This window comes from Lasioglossum baleicum, unplaced genomic scaffold, assembly GCF_051020765.1.
Source record: "Lasioglossum baleicum unplaced genomic scaffold, iyLasBale1 scaffold0647, whole genome shotgun sequence".
Classification (NCBI taxonomy): Eukaryota; Metazoa; Arthropoda; class Insecta; order Hymenoptera; family Halictidae; genus Lasioglossum; species Lasioglossum baleicum.
Genome location: NW_027469707.1, coordinates 41,232 through 64,239, shown reverse-complemented (window position 1 = coordinate 64,239; position 23,008 = coordinate 41,232). Strand labels below are relative to the sequence as shown.

At 19.8% G+C, this 23,008-nt stretch overlaps 4 pseudogenes; 3 read left to right on the top strand and 1 right to left on the bottom strand.

Annotated features, from left to right (window-relative positions):
* The first annotated feature begins 1,469 nt into the window (after positions 1 to 1,469).
* On the top strand, positions 1,470 to 2,625 carry LOC143220290 (cytochrome c oxidase subunit 1 pseudogene; annotated as a pseudogene).
* Positions 2,626 to 4,723: 2,098 nt separating this feature from the next.
* Positions 4,724 to 5,302, top strand: LOC143220289 (cytochrome c oxidase subunit 3 pseudogene; annotated as a pseudogene).
* A 2,610-nt stretch (positions 5,303 to 7,912) lies between these two features.
* Positions 7,913 to 9,890, bottom strand: LOC143220288 (NADH-ubiquinone oxidoreductase chain 4 pseudogene; annotated as a pseudogene).
* Positions 9,891 to 12,362: 2,472 nt separating this feature from the next.
* LOC143220287 (cytochrome b pseudogene) lies at positions 12,363 to 13,481 on the top strand (annotated as a pseudogene).
* Positions 13,482 to 23,008: the final 9,527 nt, after the last annotated feature.

Here is a 23,008-nt window from a genome sequence, read left to right as displayed (position 1 = left end):
ATTTTATATATATAATTAATTTTATACTACTTTACTCGAGTAGTATAAATTAATTTATTATAAATAATTAACATTATACTATTTCAGTAGCATAAATAATTTATTTTATGTTATTTTAGTTGAGTAGAATACAATTGTAATTAAATTATAAATTATAATATAAATTATAATATATAATAAAATTATAATTATTAAATAATTATATTTCAAAATGTGATTTAGTTAATATTGATAGGTTCATTAATTATTTAGTAATAATTTATTTAAAATCTGTGAATATAAAAGAAATATTTATTTAATGAAGTTTATTAATTATTTAATTTATTTAAGTATTCACAACCTATAAATATTATAAATTGTTTAATATTACTACATTTATTAATTATTTAACTTATTTAAAAATTCAAAATCTATAAGTATTATAATTTATTTAAATATTTCGTAGGTTCATTAATATAATATGGATATAAAACCAATAAATATTAAATGAACATAGTTCATTAATATTTATAGGTTTATTAATAATTTAATATATTTAAGGATACAAAACCTATAAAATATTAAAAACTATTTATTTTAATATTTTATAGGTTTATTAATTTAATTCATTTAAGGATATAAAACCTATATATATTAAATAATTATAGTTTATTAATATTCATATGTTTATTAATTATTTAGTTTATTTATGGATACAAAACGTATAAATATTAAAAATTATTTATCTTAATATTTTATTGGTTTATTAATTTCATTTATTTATGGATATTATTAATATTTATTGGCATATTAATTATCTGATATATTTTACAATACAAAACCTATAAATATTAAATATCATTTATTTTAATATTTCATAGGTTTATTAATTTAATTTATTTAAGGATATATAACTTATAAATATTAAATGAATATTGCTTTTAATATTTATAGGATTATTAATTATTTTGAAACAATTTATTTAAAATTGCAAATTTATAAATATTGAAAGTTATAATTTATTTTAACATTTTAAAGGTTTATTAATTATTTATAATAATTTATTATATATATATATATATATATATATATATTTATCAATTTAATTAATTCTTTAAGATTCAAAATTTTATATGCTTTTACATTACAAAAAATATATATATAATAATGATATTCCTGACAAAAGGAATATTTTGATAAGATATTTATGAAAATTTATTTACTATTATTAGTTACAAAAATTTTAACATAATTTTTGAATATTATAGTATAATTTAATTTTGGAAAATTGTAGTATAATTTAATTTTAAAAAAATTATATAAATTAATTTTTAGATATAAATATATAAATTTTATATATTTAATATATATTTTATATTTGTCTTTTTTATTATTATGAAATATTATTTTAAAGTGATTAGCATAATTAATTTAAATTCTAGTAATAAATTATCGAGTTTATTGATTTTTTATATATCAATTATTTCTAGAATTTTTTTTATAATTGTACCTTTTTTAATTGGAGGATTTGGAAATTGATTAATTCCTTTAATATTAAGGTAACCTGATATATCATTTCCTCGAATAAATAGTATTAGATTTTGATTGCTACCTCCTTCATTATTATTATTATTTGCTAGATGAATTTTTAATTTTATATCTAGAACTGGTTGAACTGTATGTCCACCTTTACCTAATTATATTTTTCATTCATCTCCTTCTGTAGATTTTACAATTCTTCATTTACATACATCTGGTATTTCATCGCTTATAGGAGATTCAAATTTAATGACTACAATTATATAAATAAAACATTTTAGATAAGATTTAGATAAAATACTTTTATTTCCCTGACCTCTTTTTATTACAATAATTTTATTATTATTATCTTTACCTGTAGTAGCAGGAGCTATTACAATATTATTATTTCATCGTAATTTTAGTACATTTTTCTTTGATCCTATAGGAGGAGGAGATCCTGTATTATATCAACATTTATTTTGATTTTATGGTCATCCTGAAGTTTATATTTTAATTTTACCTGGTTTTGAATTAATTTCGCCAATTATTATAAATGAAAGTGGTAAAAAAGAAGTATTTGTTAATTTAGGAATAATTTATGCAATATTAGCGATTTGATTTTTAGGTTTTACTGTTTGAGCTCAACATATATTTACTATTGGAATAGATCAAGATACTCGTGCTTATTTTACTTCAGCAACTACACTTATTGCTGTTCCTACTGGAATTATAGTTATTAGATGATTAGCAACTTATTATGGTTCAAAATTTGAAATAAATAATTCTATAATTTCATCTTTAGGCTTTATTTTATTGTTTGCAATTGAAGGATTAACAGGAATTATATTATCCAATTCATCTATTGATATTATTTTACATGATACATATTATGATGTTGCTCACTTTCATTATGCTTTATCAATAGGAGCTGTTTTTTCAATTATTTAAATATTTATTCACTGATATCCTATAACTACTTGTTTAATAATAAACAAATAATGATTAGTATATCAATTTTTAGTAATATTTATTGGAGTAAATTTAACATTTTTTCCTCAACATTTTTTAGGTTTAATAGGAATACCTGGACGTTATTCTGATTATCCTGATTCTCATTATTGTTGAAATCCTTTATCTTCAATTGGTTCTATTATTCCATTAAATAGAATAATTTTTTTATTATTTTTAATTATAGAAAGTTTAATTTATAAACGTTTATTATTATTTTAATTTTTTCAATCATCTTTAGAATGATTAATAAATTATCCTCCATTAAATCATTCATTTATTGAGTGTAGAATTTTAATAATTAAAAAATTTTTATATGGCAGAAACGTGCAATGAATTTAAAATTCAATTGTATAAAATTTAATTTTATTATTAAAAATAGCAACATGAAATATATATTCTTTTTCAAAATTCAAATTCCTTTTACTATGATAATTTAATTTATTTACATAATTTTATTATAATATTAAATTAATAATTATTGTTCTTAACTCATATTTAATTGCTGATATTTTAAATAATAAATGTATTAATTTATATTTATTAAAATATAATTTAATTGCAGTAATTTGAACAATTATTCCAATAATAATTTCATTATTTATTTGTTTTCCATCTTCAAAGATTTTATATTGTATTGTTGAATTATTAAATCCTTTTTTTTCAATTATATCAATTGGTCATTAATGATATTGATCTTATTGTTATTCTGATTTTAATAATATTGAACTTGATTCATATATATTAATATATGAATCATTAAATCAACTTCTATTATTAGATACAGATAATCGAATAGTATTTCCTATAAAATTACCTTTACGTTTATTAGTTTCATCAGCTGATGTAATTCATTCTTGAACTGTACCTTCTTTCGGTGTTAAAATTGATGCAATTCCAGGACGAATTAAACAATTTAATTTATTTTGTTATCGAGCTGGATTATATGTTGGACACTGTTCTGAAATTTGTCGTATAAATCATAGATTTATGCTTATTAATGTTGAAAGAACATCTTTATCTAATTTCATACAATGAATTAAAAATAAAGTTTAATTTAAAAATTAGTTAAAATATATAACATTAAATTGTCAATTTAAAATTAATATCCCTTATTATTTTTTAAATATTTAAATGATTAAATGTCTTAAATTTCAAAGAATTGATCTTTTAAATCAATAATAGTAAAAATTACTTTTAATAAGTTCCACTAATAAGACCAATTTTTTTATGTGAACAATATATTTTTATAATTTTTAACTTATTATACTTAATAATTAAAGTAAATTATATATTAATTAATTTAAATTATAATGAAAAAAAATTAATTTCATTAAATGAATTTTAATTTTATAAATTTATTTGAAATATTTGATCCAATAATTAGAATAAATAATTATAGAAATTTTATTTCTAATTGAATATTTATTTATTTTCCTATTATATTTTATATAATTTTATGAAATAATTATTATATTATTTTAAATTGAATTAATATTTTATTTATTAAATTTATTAAATTATTATGTAAAGAATTCATTATAATTTATAAATATAATTCAAATATTATTATTTTTATAAATTTATTAACATATATTCATATTACTAATTTTTCGGATTAATTCCTTATGTACTTACTCCAACAAGACATTTATTATTTAATTGAATATTATCATTAACATTATGAATAGCTATAATTTTATATATAATAATTAATTCTCATAAATTATTTCTTATTCATTTAGTACCTTTAAATGCACCTTCATATTTAATAAAATTTGTAGTAATTATTGAATTAATTAGAAATATTATTCGTCCTTTAACTTTATCAATCCGATTATATGCTAACTTAATTTCTGGTCATTTAATTTTAACACGATAAGGCAATTTTATTTTAAATATTTCAAATTTAATCTTTGTCTCTTTTTTAATTCAAAATATATTAATAGTTTTAGAAATTTTTATATCATTCATTCGAAATTATGTATTTTCAATATTAATAATTCTATATTATTCTAAATATTAAAATTTGATGATAATAAATAATTTTCCTTATCATTTAGTTACATTAAGACCTTGACCTTTATTAATATCATTAAATTTAATAAATTCAATAATTGATTTAATTAATTTAATATAATTCAAATTTAATTATCAATTATTAATAATAATTTTTAATATAATTTTAGTTTTTATTTTATGAATACGAAGTATTATGCGTGAAAGAACCTATCAAGGACATCATACAAAGTATGTAATAAATTTTTTAAAATTTGTGTAATTTTATTTATTTTATCAGAATTATTTTTTTTCATTTCTTTTTTATGAAGTTATTTTATATATTTTATATTTTATAAGAAATTATATAGAAATATATATATAATATATATATTTCTTCCTCAATTGAAATTATAAATATATGATCACCTACGGGTATTATTTTATTTAATTATTTACTAATTGCATTATTGAAGTCAATTATTTAAATCTATTCAGGATTTACTCTTTCAATGTGTTATAATTATATATTAAAATATAATTAAAAAAATCAATTATATGTATAATTTATACATTAATTTTAGGTTTACGATTTATAATAATTCAATTATTTGAATATATTTATTCATATTTCACAATTATTGGTAGAGTTTCTTGTTCATTATATTTTTTAATAACAGGATTCCATGGATTTCATGTATTAATTGGATTAATTATATTATTTTATACATTTTTGAGATTAATATGTAATCATTCTTCAAAATCTCATCATATTATTTTTGAATTTTCAGTTTGATATTGGAATTTTGAAGATTTAATATGATTAATTTTATATTTCAAATTATATTTATTAGATTTAATTTATTATATATAGTATTAATAAATACATTTAATTTCCAATTAAATAATTATTATAAAATTAATATACATAAAATACTAATTATAATAAATTTTATTTATTTATATTTATTAGTAATATTAGTTTCATTACTTTTATTTTCACTTAATTTTTCATTTCCTATAATATTTAAAAATAAATTAGAAAAAAAGTTATCTTTTGGATGTGGATTCCATATAATTTCTAAAGCTATTTTACCATTTTCTGTTCCTTTTTATATAATATCCTTAATATTTTTAATTTCTGATGCCGAAATTATTGTATTAATACCAATTATTTTTATATTAAATAATATAGATGATTATGATATAGAATTATTAATTTCTTTTTTTCGATTTTCTTTATTTATTATTTTATTAATTAAATGAGTTAATGAATATTTCAATTGATTATATTAAAAAAATGTAAATAGTTTTAAAAAAATATTGATCTGTGTAATCAGAGATATAAAAAATTATTTTAAATATAAAAAAAAATTTTTTAAAGTTTAAATTTTCTTTAATATTTTCAATATTATACTCATTCTATAAGCTATTCAAATATTTAATGAAATAAAAATAAATAAAGCTTCTAACTTTATAACTGAAATTAATAATATTATTGTTTCTAATATACATACAATAAATAAATAAATAATTTAATTGGGAAAATTAATAATAAAAATATAAAAATTAATGATATTATAAATTTTAAAATTTAAATAAATATTGATTTCGTTTAATAATAATATAACTTTAATTGCAATTAATTTTATAATAATTTTCTCAAATATAATTTCATATAAATATATATATTGTAATGATTTTAAATAAGATTTTTTATAAATTAAATTTAAATTTATAATGTTATCATAAAATATTATAATATTTTTTAAAAATATTAATTTATTTAAAATTCTGTTTTAAAAAATCTTAGTACACATACTTTGAAAATTAATATTTTTATAAACAAGTTTAAAATTATTATTTCTAATATAAACATTAAATTAAATATAATTTTACCTTAAAAAATTCTGAAAATGGTTATAATTAATATGCAAAAATTTAATAATTATCATCTCTAATGTAAATCAAATTTAAATTAAAATTTTTAATTAATAAATATATTATAATTCGAAAAGAATATATAATAGTTAATATTGTTCTAATAATTAAGTTTAAATTTCTAAATAAATTTATTTTTGAAATGAAATAATTTTCAATTATTAAATCCTTAGAATAAAATCCAACTAATAAAAGGAAAACCTATTAAACTAAATAAAGAAAATAAAAAAATTAATCTTTTTATTGGATAAATATAAAATATTCAAGTAAAAAATTGTAAATTTGGATTATTATTTCAATAATGAATGTTACTTCCTACACATATAAATATTAAAGATTTAAATATTGAATTAATAAATAAATGTAAAAAAGCTAAATCCTTTATGTTTAAAGATATAATTCTTATTATAGAACTTAATTCACTTAACGTTGAGTATGCAACAATTTTTTAATATCTTACTCAAAATTTGCAGAAATACCTGAATATAACATTGTTAATATAGAAATTAATACAATAAAATTTTTATAATTTAATTCTAATAATTCTAAATATCGAAATAATAAATATACACCTGCCGTTACTAACGTTGAAGAATGAGCTAAAGATGAAACTGGTGTTGGAGCTATTATAGCTATTGGTAATCATGTACAAAAAGGAATGTGTGCTCTTTTAGTAAAAATTAATATAATAAATAAAATTATTATTAAATTATTAAATTTATATAATAATGAATTTCATGTACCAAATATTATTATTATAGAAATTAATATTAATAAAGAACAATCACCTAAACGATTTAAAATAATTGTTAATATTCCGGAATTAAAAGATTTATTTTTTTGATAATAACTAACTAAACCTATAAGAGTTTATTCCTAATCCGTCTCAAACAATTATAATAGATAATATATTAAAACTAATAATTAAAAAATATATAGAAATTAAGAATAATATTACTCAACAAAAAAATCGTTTAATTTAAAAATTTTCTAAATTTGTATAACTAATACTATATAATAAAATTATTGATCTAATTAATGATAGTAAAAATAAAAATATTATTCTTTCTGAATCTAAATAAATTATAAAATTAAATTTTATAGAATTCAATCTAGAAATATTTCGTTCCACAATAATAATATTATTAATTAATAAATAATATAAATTTAAAATTAAAACAAAGAAACTTAAAAAAAAAAAATAAATTCTGTAAATGTATAATTTAATTATAATTTAATATTAATATTTTATTAGTAAAACTCATTTTTAAAATTAATATTTTATAACTATTTAAATTAAAATTAAAATTAAATTAAATACAAAAATATTTGAAGGAATTCAATGTATTATTGTAGTAAAATAATTAAATAATTTACCATTCAATAAGTTAAACTTAAAATAATAATTACCATGATTAATAAATGAAAATAATTAAATTGAATATGTAAATCTTAATAAATAATATCAAAATTGTATTAATAGTAAAACTTTACATTTATAAATTAAACTTATTAATAAAAAAATTTCTCTAATTTAATTTATTGAAAAAGGAGCAGATATATTTGAAGAACATGATGTAAATCGCATTAATGATATTGAAGGTATGAAATTAATTAAACTTTTGTTAATTATTAATAAACGCCTATATGTTTGTTTATAAATTAATTCAATTAAATAAAATAAATCCAGATGATCTAAATCCTTGAGAAATTATTATTATATATCTACCATGAATACATAATTTAGAAAAAGTTATTATTCCTATTAATATTATTCCCGTATGACTAATGAAAGAAATAGCAACAATTAATTTTATATCTAACTGACGAAAACATATATTCATAAAATTAATATACCTGAAATTCTTATTATTAAAATATAATTATTTATTTTTAAAAAAAAACAGTATTTAAAAGTAAATATTAATCGTTATAATCCATAACTGCCTAATTTTAAGATAATTGATGCTAGAATTATTGAACCATAAAAAGGTGCTTCTACATGAGCTTCTATTAACCAAGAATGTTTCATATATATAGGAATTTTAACTAAAAATGATAATAATATATAAATAAATATAAATATTGAAATATAATTACTAGTTAATTCTATTTACTAAAAATTTAAATTATTACTTTTTATATATAAACGTGAAAGAATAAATAATAAAGGCAATGAAAAAAATAACGTATAAAATATCAAATAAAATCTTGCTAAAATTCGATTTATAGAATTACCTCAATTTATTTATAATAAGAAAATAATTAATAATCTAGCTACAAATATTAAATAAAAAAATAAGTAATTCAAAGAAATAAAAAAAAAATATAAATATCATAATTATATAATTAATCAATGAACATAATTTATATTCTTTATTTAAATTTAAAAAAATGAAAGAAAAAATTCCTAAAGTTAAAATTAATAAATTAAAAGAATAAAACCTTAATCTTAAATTTCTAATAATGAACCTTAAATCTAATCAGTTTAACTTTATCATTACAAAAAAAGTTACTGAATATAATAAATTAGTTTGATTAATACATAAATTAAATTAATTTTAAATAAACAAAAAATATTAATAATCAAATTAGTAATTCATTCATTTAAAAATTTTAATTAATTAACTTAAATAATTTAATTTTTTGATGACCATATATATAATTTAATCTTGCTGTTAAAAATAATCCTAAAATTGCTTCTCTTACTGAATAAATTAAATATATTAAATATATTCACATATTATTATTACAAATTAAATATATTAAATTAGTAAAAGAAATATATTCAATTAAAATTAAAAATATTAAAAAATAATTATTAATATAAAATAATATAATAAATTTTAACACTAAAATAATAATTACAATTTCAACAATTATTATAGTTTAATAAATATATTAATTTTGCAAATTAATAATAATAATTAATTATTTGAAGCTAAATTATATTTTTATATAAATAAAATTCAAAAAAATTTTTAAATAAAATTATTATAGTATCCAAAAATTTGTTTCTAAAAACAATTTTTTGGAAATTAAATTAAATATCATAATATACATATACATATAGATAAATATAATTTATAATAATAGTAAATACAATAACAATAAATTTAACATCATTAGTTATATCACTTTTAATTATAAATATAATGTTAGAATTTAATAATTTTTATTCTCGTGTAATATATTTATTATTTTTTTTAAATTATTGTTTTAATTATAATGTATTTTTTATATATAAATTTGTTAACTTTATTATCGCTTTATAATACCTATCGCCCACGCACGTGTTCACGCTGTGATAGCCCAAGTCGCAAGAAGACAAAAAGGTAAGGGGGCGAGCATCCAACAAAAGGCCCCCGGTAGGTCGCGCCGGCGTCGCTGCCCTAAGGCCGGTTTCTATCGACCGCGATTATTTCCAACATATTAAAACTCATAATTAAAAAATATATAGGAATTAAAAATAATATTATTAAATAAAAAAATTGTTTAATTAAAAAATTTTCTAAATTTATATAACCAATTCTATATAATAAAATTATTGATGTAATTAATGATACTAAAAATAAAAATATTCTTATTGAAACTAAATAAATTGTAAAATTAAATTCTATAGAATTTAATCGAAAAATTTTTAATTCTATAATAATAATATTAATAATTAATAAATAATAAAAATTTGAAATAAAAAATGTAAACTTCAAAAAAATAAATAAATTCTATAAACATATAAAAAAATTATAAATTAAAATTAATATTTCATTAATAAAATTAATTTTTGAAATTAATATATTGTCATTATTTAAATTTAAATTAAAATTAAATTAAATACAAAAATATTTAAAGGAATTCAATGTATTATTAATGTAAAATAATTAATTAAATTACCATTTAATAAATTAAATATAAAATAATAATTACCGTTATTAATAAATGAGAATAAATAAATCGAATTAATAAATCTTAATAAACAATATAAAAATAATGTTAATAATAAAACTTATATCTAATCGACGTAAACATGTAATTCTGAAAATTAATATACCTGAAATTCTAATTATTGAAATATAATTATTTATTTTTAAAAAACAATATTTAGAAATAAATAATAATCGTAATAATCCATAACTACCTAATTTTAATTTAATTGATGCTAAAATTATTGAACCATTAAAAGGTACTACAACATCAGCTTTTAATAATGAAGATTGTATTACATATATATACGAATTTTAACTAAAAACGATAATAATATATAAATAAATATAAATATTGAAATATAATTATTAGTTAATTCTATTAATTTGAAATTAAAATTTAAATTAATAATTTAATTTAAATTTAAATTTATATTTATATATAAAGAAATAGGTAATAAAGGAAATGAAGAAATACAGGATAAAATATTAAATAAAATCTTGCTAAAATTCGATTTATAGAATAACCTCAATTTATTAATAATAAAAAAAAAATTAATAATCTAGCTTCAAATATTAAATAAAAAGATAAATAATTTAAAGAAATAAAAAAAATATATAAATATCATTATTATATAATTAATTACTAAACATAATTTATTTTCTTTATTTAAATTTAAAAAAATTAATGAAAAAATTCATAAAGTTAAAATTAATAAATAATAGGAATAAAATCTTAATATTAAATTTATAATAACAAATCTTAAATCTAGTCAAATTATTTTTATTATTATAAAAAAAGTTATTAAAAATAATGAATTAAAATGTATAGTTATGTTAATTTTAGATAAACAAAATGTTAGTAATGAAATAAATAATTCATTCATTTAAAAATTTTAATTAATTAATCTAATTAATTTAATTTTTTGATGACCATGTATATAATTTAATCTTACTATTAAAGATAATCATAAAATTGCTTCTCCTACTGAATAAATGAAATACATTAAATATATCCATCCATTATTATCATATATTAAATATGTTAAAATTGTAAATGAAATATATTCAATTAAAATTAAAAATATTAATTAATATTTATTAAAGCAAAATAGTATAATAAATTTAAATAACAGAATAATAATTACAATTTCAACATTTATATTATTAATATAATAAAAACATTAATTTTGTAAATTAATATTAATAATTAATTATTTAAGGCAAAATTATGTTTTCATATTAATAAAATTCAGAAATATTTTTAAATAAAATTATTATAGTATCCAAAACTATTGTTTTTAATAAACTGTTTTGTGAAAATTAAATTAGGTATTAATATTAATATACATATAATATCAATATAATTTATAATAATAATAATAAATTTGACGTCATTAATTATATCATTTTTAATTGTAAATTTAATGTTAGAAATTAATAATTTTTATTCTCCTACAAAATATTTATTATTTTTTTTAATTTATTCAATAAGAACATTTTTTTTTAATTATTGTCTTAATTATAATATAACTTATATATAAACTAATTACATCTATAATTATTTATATTTCAGGGATTATAAATATTTTTTGATATTTAATTACTTTACTACATTTACCAAAGCATAAATTTAATAAAATTAATATTCTATGATTATTTATCAATTGATTAATAATTTATATATATATTAATTATTTAATATATTATTTTTGTATAATATATATTTTATATTATTATATTTTTATGTTATTATTTCATATATATTTAATTAATATATTATTATAATAAAATTAATATTTATCTAAAAATTACTGATTTAATTATTTAAATGTAAATTTAAATAATAATTTCTTAATAATTATTGAAATAAAAAAAATTTATACAAATATTAATATATTATTTTTTATAATTATAATATTATTTATTAATGTATATTTTTCAGTTAAAATGACATCTATTATAAAAAAATGTATAAGAAAAAAAATTAATATGAATAAATATAAAAAATTAAAAAGTAATAAGACATTAAAATTTGTTTTCAATTTTATTTATTTACCAACACCTATTAATATTAATTATATATGAAATTTTGTATCAGTTCTTGGTTTATTTTTGTTAATTCAAATTATTACAGGTTTTAATTTATCAATAAATTATTGTCCAAACATTAATTTAGCGTTTACAAAAACTTCTCATATTATAAAAGATGTAAATTCTGAATGATTAATTCGATTAATTCATATAAATGGAGCATGCTTTTATTTTATTGTAATATATTTACATATTCAACGAAATTTACTTTATTATTCATTTAAAGTAAATATAGATGGAAATATTGGAATTACAATTCTTTTGTTATCAATAATAACAGCATTTATAGGTTATGTTTTACCATGAGGACGAGTATATTTTTGTGGAGCTATAGTAATTAGAAATTTAGTATCAGCAGTTCCTTACATTGGTCAATTATTAGTGGAATGAATTTGAGGAGGATTCTCAATTATTAATTCAATATTAAATCGATTCTTTTCATTAGACTATATTTTACCATTAATCATTGTAATAATAGTAATATTACATTTAATTATTTTACATATTACAGGATCAACAAATCCTGTAGGAACAAATAGAAATATTTATAAAACTCCTTTTTATCCGTACTTCACAATTAAATATTTATTAGGATTCATTATTATTCTAACTTTATTTATATTTATTAACGTTCAATATCCTTATTATATTGGAGATCCTGATTATTTTAAAATAGCTAATTCAATAATTACACCAATTCATATTAAACCAGAATGATATTTTTTATTTGCTTATCCAATTTTCCGATCAATTCCTAATAAATTAGGAGGACTAATTAGATTAATATTTTCAATTATAATTTTACTTACATTACTTTTAATAAATTATAATTATTTTAAATATTTAAAAAATTATCCTATTAGACTATTCTATTATTGATACATTATTCGTAATTTTTTAATATTAACATGATTAGGAGGACAAATAATTGAATATCCTTATATTAATTTAAATATTTTTTTAACTTTATCATATTTTTTATATTATATTATTTCATTTAAATTAAATAAATTTTGAGATTATTTAATTTATTAAATTTAATGAACATGAATAAGCATACACTTTGAAAATATGTTATAAAAATTAAACTTTTTATTACCTTAGAAAACAAATTATAATTTCTTTATTAAATATATTAATATTAAATAATTTGTAATAATAATTAATATATCAGTTCAACAAAAACTTATTAACTGATAAAACCGAATGCGTAATAATAATGCTCGAATTCAAATCAATAAAATTAAATTTAATATATAAATGACAAAAAATATTGATGATCAATAATTATAATTAAAAAATATAATTACCTACTATAACCTTGTAAATATAATATTTAACCCTTTCGTTACGAGCGCCGGATATAGCCGGCATCCACTCGATGCCTTCTGTGTACGAGCGCCGGCTATAGCCGGCATCCACTCGATGACTTCTGTGTACGAGCGACGGATATAGCCGGCATCCATTCGACGACCTGTGTGTACGAGCGCCGGCTGTAGCCGGCGTCAGCGTGATACCGCTCAACCAACGGCCCCGCGATTCTTTTATTTCTTTCGTTCGTATGCACATAGCACATCGATAGCACTTGTCATTTTTCAGTTCGTTTTCATTGTGAAATAAATTACTAAGAATTTAATTTGATATATCATTTACTCTAAATTGTATTGTCTTTCATAATTGTTGACAAGATTATAAAATATATAAACATTTATTTAGCAAAATAACATGTTTTAAGCTTTTTAACGTCTTCAAGTAACCAATCGCAAGATTTAATATGATATATAAGATAACAGGTGAGATTGCAAACTATTGTTAGAGGGTCAACTAATTAGATTTGCTGATTAATATAACACTGGACAATAATAATTGTAAGACCTATAAATATGTCACTATGTAACACGTAAAGAAGAGTATGATCTCGAAAAAGGCAAGGTAACGTTGAAAGACGTAAGTCCGAACACCAATTTCCCGGCTCACAATATGCACAGTTTGCGGAGAAGCTCTCCGTTCTGTGGCGCTACTCCGACGGCGCGGTGCCCCGTTTGGTGGGGTCACTCCGGCGGCGCGCACTGCCGTAACGAAAGGGTTAAATATACCGATAAAAAAATTGTTGTAAATACTCTTCTATGATATTCAATATTAAAACCTGAGACTAATTCTGATTCGCCTTCAATTAAATCAAAAGGTGTTCGATTTAAATCAACTAATAAACTAATAAAAGATATATAATATAAAGGATTTAATTAAATAAAAAATATAATATTTAATTGATTTAATTTTAAATGCATTAAAGAAAATCTTTCTATTAAAATAAAAAAAATTAAAATTAACAAAAAATATTCTAATTGCAAATAAAATTATTGGAGCAATTGATCGAATAGATCCTAATATTGCATAATTATTATTTGCAAATCAACCAACTAAAAAAACTGGAAAAATTATTAATCTTATAATAAAAAAAAACCTAAACATTTATTATATACAATAAAATTATTTCTCATTGAAAGTCCTTTCGTACAACTAATTAATCAAATTATTATAGATTGAAACAGACCTGACTTACGTCGATCTGAACTCAAATCATGTAAGATTTTAAAAGTCGAACACACTTAATTTTTAAATTTCTGCATTTAAAATTTATCTTAATTCAACACCGAGGTCGCAATCATCTTTATTAGTTTGTTCGTTAAAAACATATTACGCTGTGATCCCTAAGGTAATTTATTTTTTAATTAATATTATTATATCAAATTTAAATATTTCCTTAAATCAAAGTTTAATTAATATTATAATATAAAGTTTAACAAATTTATAAATCCTCTCAATTAAATATTAATTTAATAATACTAATAAAATATATTATTAATTGTTATTAAATTAATATAAAATTCTATAGGGTCTTATCGTCCCATAATTTAATTTCAGCATTTTAATTAAAAACTTATGTTAATTAATTATAATTGAGACAATATATATTTCATTAATTCTTTCATTCCATTCCATAATTAAAAGACAATTGATTATGCTACCTTCAGCAGATTTGACTTTAAATTAAAATCTAAAAGACAAGTCTTTGATAAAGAAGTGAATATATATTTATATATTAATACTGCAAATTTGCCTAATTCCGCAATTATAAATAATATTAATTAATTAAATTTATATTAATAAGTAATTACTAATTCAATAATTACAATAAATTTTTATTAATTTAAATTTTTTTTAAGTTATTATATTAAATTATTAAATTTTTATAATTTCAATTTAGAATTATTATATATTTCTTATTAATAATTATTTTTAAATTAATAAACATAAAGATTAATAAATTTAAATTATGATTTACAAATTTATAGTTTATCCCATAAATTTTTATTATAAAAATTTTAATTATATATCAATTATATAATTATAAAGGAATTATATCTAAATTAAATTAAATTTTTTAAAAACGTGATATCAATAAATTCGAATGACACTTAATTTCTGCTTATAAATTTATAATTTTTATTCTCCAAATAAAATTATTTAAATTTAGCTCATTTATTTTCGAGATAATTAAATATAATTAAATTAAATTAATTAACCCTGATACAAATGATACAAAATAAACTTTATTCTATATAATATAAATTAAATTTCGATTTCTTTACTTACTATATATTTAAATATTTTAATTTAAATATTATAAATAAATACTTAGACATTGAATATTAATTATAATTTTAATTATTATAAATATATTTAGAAATTAAAAAATAATTTAAGAATTTAATAACTTTGAAAATAAAATATTTATTTTATAAAAATTAAATTTATAAAAATTAATATTAATTTAAAAAATTAATAATTATTCAATTTTAAATATTGAAAACTAAATACATTTTCCAGTACTTTTACTATGTTGCGACTTATTGCATTTATAATGAAATTGACGGGCAATTTGTACATCTTTTATATTATATTCAATATAAATAAATATTTATACTTACTATTAAATCCTCATTAAAGTTAATATTAAAATTAAATTATCCAAAATTAAATATTATTATAACTCATTTTATATTAGATTTCCTACATTCTGATTTGAATTTATATTATATTAAATTTAAATAAATTTATTATTTACTATTTATAATAAATCTAAAAACAACAATACATAAATAAAATATTTAAGTATATCATATTGTGGATTATCAAATTAATAAACATGCTTTCCTAAATAAATAAAAAGATTGCCATATTATGTAATTTTAATGATTTACATTTAATTATTAATTAATTATTTTTTCTTTATAACAGGGTATCTAGTCCTGATTTTTTAATAAAATTTTTAAAATATATTTAATCAAAAATTAAATTTAAATATTATTTAAAAATTTTAACTAAAAATTCTGTATTTCATCAATTAATAAATTTCAAATAAATAATTTTAATTGATTTAATTAATTTATAAAAATAGTTTAACCGCTAATGCTGGCACTAAATTTATCTTTATTAAAATTAATTTCCAAATCTAATTTTCATTAAATACATAGAAATTAAATACTAAAATAAATATTTATTCTTAATATTAAATTTTTTCATATTATATTAATATTTAATTTAAATTAAATATAAATTTTATTAATGTAACTAATTATTAAAGCTACAGTAAAATTTTTACAAATTTTCTATTAAAAATTTGTATGAAAATTTAGATTAAAAATTTAAATTTTAACTTGAAATTGCAAATTTTATACCATAAATTATAACTAAAATCCTATTTAAAATTTATAATTTAATTTTATTCTTTTATATGTAAAAAAAATATTTTATTTATAAAATAAAATTTTATAATAATTATTATACTTATAATAAATTTAATTAATTAATAATTACATAAATATATATTTACATATAAATTATAAATAAATTATTATAAATAATTAATAATCAATAATATTAAAAATTTCAAATACATAAATTTTATTATTTTCATATAAATTACATTTAAAGACCTGTTAATATTAACATAATTAATTTTTAATACTTATAGGTTTTGTATCCGTTTAATTAATAAACCAATAAATATTAAAATAAATAATTATTATTATTTATAGGTTCTGTATCCTTAAAACAAATAAGCCTATAAATATTAAACTAAATATTTTTTAATATTTATAGGTTCTGTATCCTTAAATAAATTAAATTCAAAACCTATGAAATATTGAAATTAATTAATATTTATAGGTTTTGTATCCTTAAATAAAGTAATAAACCTATAAATATTAAAAATAAATTAAATTTAAAACCAATAAAATATTAAAAATAACTTTTAATATTTATAAATTTTATATTAAAATTAATTATTTATAACAATAGTACAAAATTAGATCTATACTACTCGACTAAAGTAGTATAAAATTAATAATAATAATGTGAAATTAAATATATACTATTAAAATAGTAAAAAATTAATTATAATAGTATAGAATTAAATATGTACCATTAAAATAATATAAAATTAATTGTAATAGTATAGAATTAAATATATACCATTAAAATAATATAAAATTAATTATAATAGTACAAAATTGAATCTGTACTACTCGACTAAATTAGTATAAAATTAATTACAATAATATGAAATTAAATCTATACTACTGAAATAGTATAAAATTAATTATTTATAATAATATAAAATTAAATCCATACTAGTCGCCTAAAATAGTATAAAATTAAATATATATTACACCACTAAAATAGTATAAAATTATTTTTTAATATATAAAATATAATATATAATATTTATAATAAAAAATTTTGTAATAATAATTGAAAATTTCGATAAAGAATCGTAAATATCGTAACTGCAGATTACAGTATGTATTAATAAATCGTTACCGGGAAAAAATGCGTATGGTACAATCTCAAGTTTAAAGAAGTTAAAGAAGTCCGTCCGGTAGTGCCGATCTGTTCTGCCGTACACAACTAAAGACCTTCACAGCCGTGTCAAGCCGCGAGCGTAGGTACGCCTACAAACAATCATATAAAATGTCATATAAATCATATAAACCGTACGCAGCAACAAGTCCACGCCCCCCGCGTCGCTGCAGAGGAGTATGTGCATATACAGAAAATAAATATAAAATTACGGTAAGTTTAACATAATATTGTCATAAACGTAAGCTCAGCTAGTTCAAATGACGCTTTTACTATGTAATACTATCTTTCACATTAAAAATCGGATAGTTTGAAAACTAATCGAAATTGCCATAGCATTCCATTGCAGTTTGTGTAAATAAATGGTTGACTGTGAAAAAATACATACGGTACAAAATCAAGGTTACAGATGTTAGCTAAGACCATCCAGTAATGCCGCTCCGATCAACCGAAAGCAACTACAAGACCACAGCAGTTGTGCAGCACATGGCAGTGTTGGTACGTATACGTACAATCATATAAAATAACAATAAGTTTATCAGAATATTGTCATAACCGTACACTTGGCTAATTCCAAGACACGTTCACTTTGACATACAATTCCTTAAAACAAAAATAAAAAATTATGAAAAAAATTGAAGATATCATAACAGCAAATTATAGTATGGACACGTAAAAAGAAAACAGAGGAAGACTGCACACGGTACAATATCAAGTTCAAAGAAATTAACAAAGACCTAAAGGGACGGTCGCTCCGATCTGGCGTACACAACAACAAAACCAATCCAACCGTATCGCACCGGACGCGTTCGTACGCATATAGACGATCATATAAATTAACAACAAGCTTGACAGAATATTGTCATATACGTACACTCAACTATTTCCAGAGATACGTTTACTAAGAATTACAAATCTCTAAACATGAATTTCTAATTTTGAAAAATCGAACATACCATAACAGTAAATTACAGCAAAAGAAATTTAATTGCTGACTATGTTAGAATTAATACGGTACAATATTATGGTTAAAAATATTAACAAAAACCATACAGCAGTGTCGCACCGATCCGATGAACGCTACTACAAGACCGCAGCAGCTGTGCCGCCACGGGAGCGCTGATACGTATAGAGATAATCCTATATAGTACCCAAGAGCTTAACAAAATATGGCCACAAACGAACACACAACTAATTACAAAGACACTGTTATCAAGAAATACAATTTTTTAAACTAAGAACACGAAATTCTAAAAAAAAATTAAAAAATCGAAAATATCGTAACTGTTAATTATAGCACGTTAAAATAAATAGAAAGGTCCGTAAGAATGTATACGGTACAATATTAAGGATAATGATATTAACAAAGTCCATACAGTACTCCCCACCGATCTGCCGTACGCAATTACAAGACCTCGCCAGACGTGTCTTGCTGACAGCGCAGGTACGAATACAATGAATCATACGATTTAAAAACGAATTTAACATTATATTGTCATAAACGTACACACAAATAATTCGAAAGATACATTTACTGAGAAATACAATTTTTGAAATTAGGAACTGGAAATTTTGAAGAAAATGGAATATATCATAAAATTATACTGCAGTGTGTAGAAATAACTTGAAAACAGCGAATGAATGCATATGGTACAATATTATGCTTTAGGAAATTAACGCAGACCATCCAGTAGTATCGCTTCTATCTACCGAATGCAACTACAAGATCACTCCAGGTGCATCGCTACGGAAGCGTAGGTACACATACAGACAATCATATAATATCAAATTAATTTTAACATAATAATGTCGTAAACGTATACTCAACTAATTCCATAGACGCTTCACCTAAAAAAATACAATTCCTGAAATTATAGAATAGATTTTTTAAATAAATTAGACAATACCGTACCAGTAAATTACAGCACGTACAGATAAATAGTAAACTGCTGATAAATGCATACGGTACAATATCAAGGATGATTAAATCAACCAAGGCCATACAGTAGTGTCGCTAATGCCTTCCCAACGCACTTACAGGTCCGCTTCAGTCGTGACACCCCCGCCGTAGGTACATATAGTGATAATTATATGAAATGTCAAAGAACATAACAGAACATTGTAATAAATGTAAACTCAACTAATTCCATAGACCCGTTTCCTAAAAAATACAGTCTTTGAACCTCAAGACTGGATGATATGAAACAAAACGATGATACGAAAGCAGTAAATTATAGTATGATTAAATAAATGGATGATCGGGATTATAAGCATACCATACAAAATTAAGTTTAACGAAATTAGCTACGACCCTCCAGTAGTGCCGCTTCGATCTGTCGTACGCAAATACAGGACATCGCCATTAGTGTCTCCCCGGCAGCGAAGGTACGTATACAGACAACCATATTAAATACGAATGAGATCATCATAATAATGTCATAAATGTAGACACAACAAATTCCAATGATGCTTTTGCTATCAAACACAATTTTTTCATCGAAAAATTCAAAATGTCGAAGAGAATCGAAAATATCATAACAGGAAATGACAGTATATATGAATAAACGCAGACTGGAAAAAATGCATGCGGTACAATATCTAGGTTAAAGAAATTAACGAAGATCACACAGTACTGCTGCTTTTCTCTGCCGTACGCCACTATAAGATATCGCAGGTAGAGTTACACTGGTACCGTAGGTTTGTATAGAGAAAATCATATAAAATAAAAATACGTTTAACAGAATAATGTCATAAACGAATACTCTATTAATTCCAAAGACACAATTACGGGGAAATACAATTTCTTAAAATTAAAATTGAAAATTACGAAAAAAAAAAAAATTGAAAATATCACAACACTAAATTACAGTATGCATAACTAAATGGAAAGCTGGGAAAAGATGTATCATTATATAATCACTAAAAATGACATTAAATTTAACAACATAATATCATAAACGTACACTCACATAATACCAAAGACACTTTTACCGAGAAATACAATCTTTATACTAGAAATTGAAAGTTCTGGGGAAAAAATTGAAAATAAGAATATAGTATGTTACAGTATGTAGAAATTTATAGAAATCTGCGAAAGATTGGAAACGCTGAAACATAGGGTTTAATGAGATTAACGAATATAATTAACAAATAGCAGGGTCGCTCCGATCATGTGGACGCAACTGCAGCATAATTCCAGCCGTGTCGTGCAGGAACAGTAGGTACGTATACAGACAACCGTATGAAATAACAATATGTATAACAAAATATTGGCATAAACGTAAACTAAACTATTTCCAGATACAAGTTAACTAAATAATACAATTTTTGAAATTATCAATTGGAATTTTGGAAGAAATCGAAAATGTCAGAACAGAAAATATCGATGTGTAGTATTAAACAGAAGAACGAACAAAATCCATACGTTACGATACCATGATTAAAGAAATTAACGGAGACCAGCCGGTATTGTCACTCCGATCTGCAGAACACAACGGCAAGTCCACTTTTGTCTTGTCGCATCGGATGCGTAGGTACGCATAGAGGCAATCATATAATGCAACAATAAGATTAGTAAAATATTGTCATGAACGTACACTCACATAATTCCGAAGACACATTTACTGAGAAATACAATTTTTGATATTCACAATTGGATACTTTGGAGAAAATCGGAAGTATCATACGTGTAAATTGCAGTATGTAGAATAAAATAGAAAACTGCGAAAGGTGCATACGGTACAATATCAAAGTTAATGAAGTTAAGATAGATCATACCCTAATTTCGCTCCGATCTACCGTACGCAAATACAGGATCACTCCAGCCGTGTTTCTCCGACAAAGTAGGTATTTGTACAGACAGTCATATAAAATTACAATATTTTTAACAAGATTATGTCATAAGCGTACACTCAACAAATTTCAATGGAACTTTTATTATGAAATACAGTTTTTTTACATAAAAATAGAAATTTTCGAACTACAACGAAAAAATAACAACAGTAAATTACAGTATCTATAAATAAATAGAAAACTGGGACAGAATTCATATGGTACAAAATCATGGATAAGGAATTGACTGAAACCATGCTGTAACGCCGCTTCGAGCTGCCGTGTACAACTACAAGACCTCCGTACAACTTCATCTAACCTGTGATAGCATGAGTATAAGCAGGTATTCCGGGCGTAAATGAGCTGAACGTGATTGGCAAAACACACCTAAATTCATGGTATGAATATTAATGTGCAATGTCAAACCGATGTAGAACGTTACATATAGGTATAGGGGTCAAACGTTTAACCGAAGGCTTTACATTCCGTGGACCAAATCCGCTGTATCGAGAGAATAATATCGTGTTCGCAGAAGTAAATTAGTATGCATTTTAGTGACGGGCACCTTAATTTCTCGTATGAATTGCAAAGATAGAGGTCATCACGATCGAGAACGTTGTACCGTCTTTGAGCGTCAAACGTCTAAATCAGTAGCTTCACCGACCCCGTGATTACGAGAGTCAAACCAGGTTTTCCAGGCGCAAATTCGCTGATAATTATTCGCAATAGACACAATAATTCCCGGTTTGAATATTATTAAAGTAGTGCGTCAGATTATCGAAGAACAT